Below are 6000 nucleotides of genomic sequence, written 5' to 3'. Positions count from 1 at the left end.
TGAAAATTATTTTTAAGACAAAGCATTGTGAATGAATCTTATTGTAAACGAGAATCAGGTGCACATATAGTTCACATAAATAACAAAACCCAGGCCATCCTCTGGCTTTGAATATGCACACACAGCTTGCCTTGAGCTGTACATATGTTTCCAAAGCTGAAATCATTTTTTATCTTAGGGTGAAACTTGCTTTTAGTTTTCTAGCCTATACATTCAGCTGCTCTCCCAAAGCAGGCCACCTAGGGTAATGAAGAAACTGAGAACAGGTCTTCATTAAAAGGGGTGATGGCCAGAGCAGGAGAATGTTTTAAAAGTTCAGGAGGATGTGGGGAGAACATAGTGGTTCTAAATTCTAAAAGAATTTCTCAAACATCTTCCTGCCTTATTAATCTGCTGGTTTTAGGTTGTCTTTGAATGTGCAGAGAGGGCAAAAACGTGATACTTGTGCTGCAGGATATGCACTTTTTGCATTTCCATTAACTGTAAAACAAGAATTGTTTTAATTAAGTTGCTTCCAACTTCAGGTGCTCTATTAAAATATAATGAAGCAATTAAGATGTGTTACAAGTGAGTGAGATACCCTTTTCACTTGGAAATGCTAAAGTGGACGTCAAAGATGCTTTCTTTCTTTCTTTTTTTTTTTTAAAGCAGGTGACCCAATCTCCAGCATGAGGAAGGATGGAGTGGAATGAAATAAAAGCTTGTTAGTGGTAAATGACAGTGTTTGAAAGGAATTTGCATACTAAAGAGAACAGGAAAATGGTTAAAAGATCTTGCCTCTTTGTTCTGAGTGTGGTGGTGCTCTTAAAGTGAGTCCCTTTTGGGAGCCAGCACCCTGATCACTTAGAACATGCAGGGCACTGGATAATTAGAGTAGAAGGGAGTTAGGTTGTCTGAGTGGGGTTGGCAGGTTAGTGCAGATCACTTGCACCTGTAGGGAGTCTGATGAGCTAGTGAGGTAATTAGCTCACCAGCTGGGTAGCTGAGAAAAAAGCAAGCAATGGCAAAAGCTGAGCCAGGGAATAGGCCCCTTCTATCTGCTGCTATATTGTATTGTGCTTGGAGCATAAGGTAAGAAATAATAAAAAAGATATGATGAAGCTACCCTGGTAGAGTGTGTGTGTGCTGTTCAATCACCAGGAGGGCTTCCCAGCAAGGGTTTCCAGGGCTGGAGGGGGAACTGGTTACAGTGAGGCAATAAGGACCTGATTCCTTGTAAAAAGGAAGCCTTGTATGTGTATCTACAATACCGCACAAGCACTTTATGTGCAAAGTCATCTATGTGGCCAAGTAAGTCGAGTCCATTATGTGTGTAGGTGATAACATACATATGTAAAGCTTCCTTGAACAAATGGGCTTTTTGTGTACAAGCCTATCGCTTTCATGTGCACTTAACAGTGCCCCCAAATTGTTCTCTAAAGTTGTGTGTGGGTGCAGATAAAGGCCAGTTTGAGCCTCCACAGACAATGGGGCCTTTAATTCACTCAAGTGTCTTTCCCTGGTTTGATCGCAGGTGGCACTCCATTCTACCAGAGAAGCTCGCTCAGAGACGCAACTTACTGTGGTGGATATACCTGTGTCACTGAGATTGTGGGACTTGTGAGGCTGTCTTGTGGTGCAGAAACAACCGAGCCTTTGCTGACGGTGTAACATTGTGGGGTAATGTTTTACAAGTAGAATAAATACATAGTGAAAGTGCTCACTGTTCTGAGACATCATAAGGGCGTGGCCACATGGCTTACACATGCTTATACTCGGGATAGATGAACCTGTTCAGGTAAAGAACCAAATAGAACCTTAGCCGAACCTTAGCCAAACCTTAAAGGTTCTGCTCTGTTGTGATAAATGATATGTTTCCCCTTCCCCAACAGTGTTTTCCTCTGAGATAGTTAGCCGATAATGTTCCATCTGGGGTTGTGCTTGGGAACTTTGTTTAGCTGTGGTGAGCTCTTTTCTGGACAATCCTTGCATAATACAAAGCTGAAAGATCTGGTGTGCTATGTACTAACTAGGGGAACCTGCCCTATAGAAAACCTCTGGGAGCATGCAGTTTGAAGGCTATGCAATCAGGATAAGGGCTGTTCCATGGCTCAATAGGTTTGAATTTGGAGGTGCTGGCTGGGAAATCAGAAGTGGTACAGCTGCTGTCCTTGATGGTGATGGAAGCTGTGCATGTATTTCCAAAGCTAGACCAATTTCTAAGTAGACTCTACTGCCCTTGTAATTTTATTAAATAAAGCCTCAGGGGGGGAGGGTAGAATGCCTTAGAATGTGTGGCAAAGGCAGGGGAGTGGGGTAAGGGTTTGAAGGTGGGTGGGGTAAGGGTTTGAAGCCAATTATGGGCATATGAGAGGTGCAAGACCATGGGAGATTGGAATTCTTTGTTGGGGAAGGCCTGTCAGGGGCATAAAGGCTAGGGTGTGCCGCAGGATCTTGAGAATTGTGTGGGTCAGAGTAAAGTCTGTGGGGTGCCAATTTGGATAGGATTCCAAAGTTTTCAGTGCCCACTTGAAACTAACTAAATTGCAATGCTGTTTGAGGTTAACTAGTTTACAGTCCAAGGTTTCTGCATATCTGATTAAAGCTATCTAGAGAAACTGAAATCTCCTTGAGCAGCGCAACAGGGCCGTGAGGGATCTCGTGGAACAGAGATGTGTGAATACTCTTATCAGGATAAAATGAGAAGTTTTGCTATTGGACAGTTCCAAACTGGATGTGACAATATCTGATCTGTTTTGGGTTTTTTTCCCCCACAGTAGCTGAAAGAGTTTTCACAATCAAAAATTTTCTCTGCTTAATGCAAATAGATTTCCCCTAAGATGATGGGTCTATTAATAATGTAAACACTTTTATGACTGCAACTGGTCCTATTAAAGCCATGTACTATGCCCAGTAGTAAGTGTCTGCAAAATCAGGCATAATGTGCAGTCCTTATATTGCCATCTATATCCAACCCAAAGGAAGCTTATAACAAACCTTCTCTGAGGGTGTTTGTGTCCAGTTCATCATACCAGGATTCTCTTGTAGCTCACCAACTTCCTGCTACAGCTACTGGGAAGTCCCATTTTGTTCTTTCTGCCAGTGACCTACTGAGGATGGAGCTATATAATTTGCACTATGATGCTCAACAATGAAGACTGATGCCGCCTCAGTAATACATAATTCTATTGAGGCTGCATTAGGTGCCACTGAGAAACTTAGATTGAGCTCTCTAGCACTAAAACATTCCCAAGATAAGACTCTGTGCGGCAAAAGACCTCTCTGTAGGGTTGCCAACTTTCTAATCGCACAAAACGGAACACCCCTATCCTGCCCTCTGCCCCACTCCTTCTCTGAGGCCCTGCCCCCCGCTCACTCCATCCCCCCCCCTCCCTCCGTCGCTCGCGCTTCCCCACCCTCACTCACTTTCACCATGCTGGGACAGGGGGTTGGGGTGTGGAAGAGGTATGAGGGCTCCAGGTGGGGGTGCAAGCTCTGGGGTGGGGCCAGGGATGAGGGGTTTGGGGTGTGGGAGAGGGCTCCGGGCTGGGACAGCAGGTTGGGGGGGGGCAGGGTATGGGCTCTGGGCTGGGGGTGTGGGCTCTGGGTGGGGCCAGAAATGGGGGGTTCAGGGTGCAGGAGAGGGCTCCAGGGCTGGGGTGTGGGGGTGGGTGAAGGTTCCGGCTGGGGGTGTGGGCCCCGGGGTGGGGCTGGGGATGAGGGGTTTGGGGTGCAGGAGGGGACTCAGGTTTGGGGTGGGGGGTATGGGCTCTGGGCTGGGGGTGTGGGCTCTGGGTGGGGCCAGAAATGAGGGGTTCACGGTGCAGGAGAGGGCTCTGGGCAGGGGGTTGGGGTGTGGGGATGGGAGAGGGTTCTGTCTGGGAGTGAGGGTTCTGGGGTGGAGCTGGGAATGAGGGGTTTGGGGTCCAGGACGGGGCTCTGTGCTGGGGCAGGGGGTTGGGGTGTGAGCTCTGGGGTGGGGCCCAGGATGAGGGGTTTGGAGTGCAGGAGGGGACTCAGGGTTCAGGTGCAGTAGTGGGTCCATGGTACAGGGTACCGCAGCCCCCAGGAAGCAGCAGCCAGGTCCCTGTGGCCCCTAGGCACATTGGTGGCCAGGGAGGCTCCATGCACTGCCCTTGCACCCACAGGCACCATCCCCGTAGCTCTCACTGGTCACAGTTCCCACGCTGGGGTTGGCTGGTCAAAAACCAGATGTCTGGCAAGCTTACTGCTCTGGGAATTGCATGGCTCCTGCAGATGAGACCAAGTTCATGAAAGGGCTGATGGCAGGGAGGAGGATCGTAACTGAAGGGCCCTTCATGCTTTCTTCCTTTCATACATAGGTTTTATTGAGATGTTTAAGAGATGTCTGTCTCTTTGACCCCAGGGCTCCACACTCTCTGAACCTGGCATTGCCTGCAGAGTGGGTTTGGGGGGAGGGGAAGTGGTGTTTTTGGAACATGGCTGTGTGGTGTGTTTTAAGTTTACTCATCATTCCAATCACGGTCAGATTTGTAATGAAGAATGAGTTTGGACAAAGCATGCAAGTTTGTTGCTAGACTGGCAAAAGGCCTCCTGCTTTAGTGCTGCATTTCAGAACGTAAGTTCAATTCTAAGTTCTTTGCTATCATCGTTCTTCAGTTGTTCGTAAGTATATTACTTTCATTAAGAGATGCACACAACGGTTATTCAGCACAGTGGAGTCTTAGGACTTCTCACTGTGTTGATATTGAATTGGCAGACTAAACAGTGAGTTTCTGGAAACCCATAGTATTTCCAGTCCATTAAGTTGTCTCTGGTTCTTCTTTCTTATAAAGAAACTTGAAGAACATGCACAAAACAGCATAATGAAAGTAGAGAATGAAACCGCACCATGCAGTTTAAAAGGGTGGAAACTGAAAATTTCCAGTGTGTGTCTTAACTCATCTTAACTTAGAAATGAACGGTGCCTGGCTCGCCATATCTTTGTGTCCTGCTCTGGCCGATGGTATTGTACAGCAGAATTAAAGAGCTGAAATAATTTGATATGAATCTGTTAATCTTTTTAAGCTTCCTAAGAGTTAGAATAAGTAGAGATCTTAACTTACAAGGGATATTCAAAATCTTAAATTCATAGGGCCCATTTAAAAAAAACACAAAAACAAAACAGGTTTTAATTTTTGAGCCTGCACGAATTTCACAGGCATGAATGATAACACTTAGACATCTATCTACTAAATATCAGCTGCTAATCAGATCAATAGATTTCAGAATACTGTCAGGTGCACCTAGAATTGCTTGGACCCACAGCTGATTGTGGACACAAAATTGCAAGCAATTAGAGGATGGATTGAGGTCCCTGTTAAACATGGCGACCATAATATGAAATATGTAGTCTGCCAAAAATAGGGATTGTGACTAGCATAATAGTTGACATACAAAGTGGTTTAATGGATAAATCCCATTATAAAGAACAGCAAGAACTGCAAGTGTGTTCACTTTGGAGATATATCTTTAGAAGTCAAGACAACTTCCCTCAGAAGTTCTTGACCTGCATATAATACTATTTCTGTTCGGTCAGCATCACCAATGAATGTAGCTACTGTACTGTGTAAAATAATTGTATTATATGGCAGATAAAAAAAAGGGTATGCATCAGATTATAAATAATTTAATTTATAAAGAAATTTTACATCTTAATCTGCTGGACTATCACTTTCACTTAAGCTCTGAAACAAAATTATGTTTTTGTATTCCCTGATATAATTTAATAACTCACCCATAGGGAAATGTCAGGTCACATTTGCAACAATCCAGGGCCATTAAGCCAGATTGGAAGGTCATTCTGTATGAGCATTGTAAATGAACCTGTCCAACAAAGTTTTGGTTAGGGACAGTCAAGGACTCATCATGTAGTCAATTTACCCAACCGCCAGCAAAAAGCAATGCTAAGGCTGTTACTGTGTGTCCTTTGAAGTTTGAAATGGACTCAAGCCTATAGGAACTTAATGCCTTTTGAGCCTAGGAAAGCATTTTATTTTT

The 6000-nt window shown here is 44.9% G+C and overlaps 1 long non-coding RNA gene across 2 annotated transcripts in view; it reads left to right on the top strand.

Moving 5' to 3' along the window:
* Positions 1-238: 238 nt before the first annotated feature.
* The window catches only part of LOC122466023, a 100045-nt gene continuing 94283 nt past the window's right edge, over positions 239-6000 (top strand). For both annotated transcript variants that reach the window (XR_006291223.1, XR_006291221.1), the window contains exon 1: positions 239-1071. This is a non-coding gene — a long non-coding RNA (uncharacterized LOC122466023). The remainder of the gene's footprint in view (positions 1072-6000) is intronic.

The sequence above is a fragment of the Chelonia mydas genome, chromosome 5, assembly GCF_015237465.2.
Source record: "Chelonia mydas isolate rCheMyd1 chromosome 5, rCheMyd1.pri.v2, whole genome shotgun sequence".
Lineage (NCBI taxonomy): Eukaryota > Metazoa > Chordata > Testudines > Cheloniidae > Chelonia > Chelonia mydas.
This window is presented reverse-complemented; position numbering and strand designations above follow the sequence as displayed.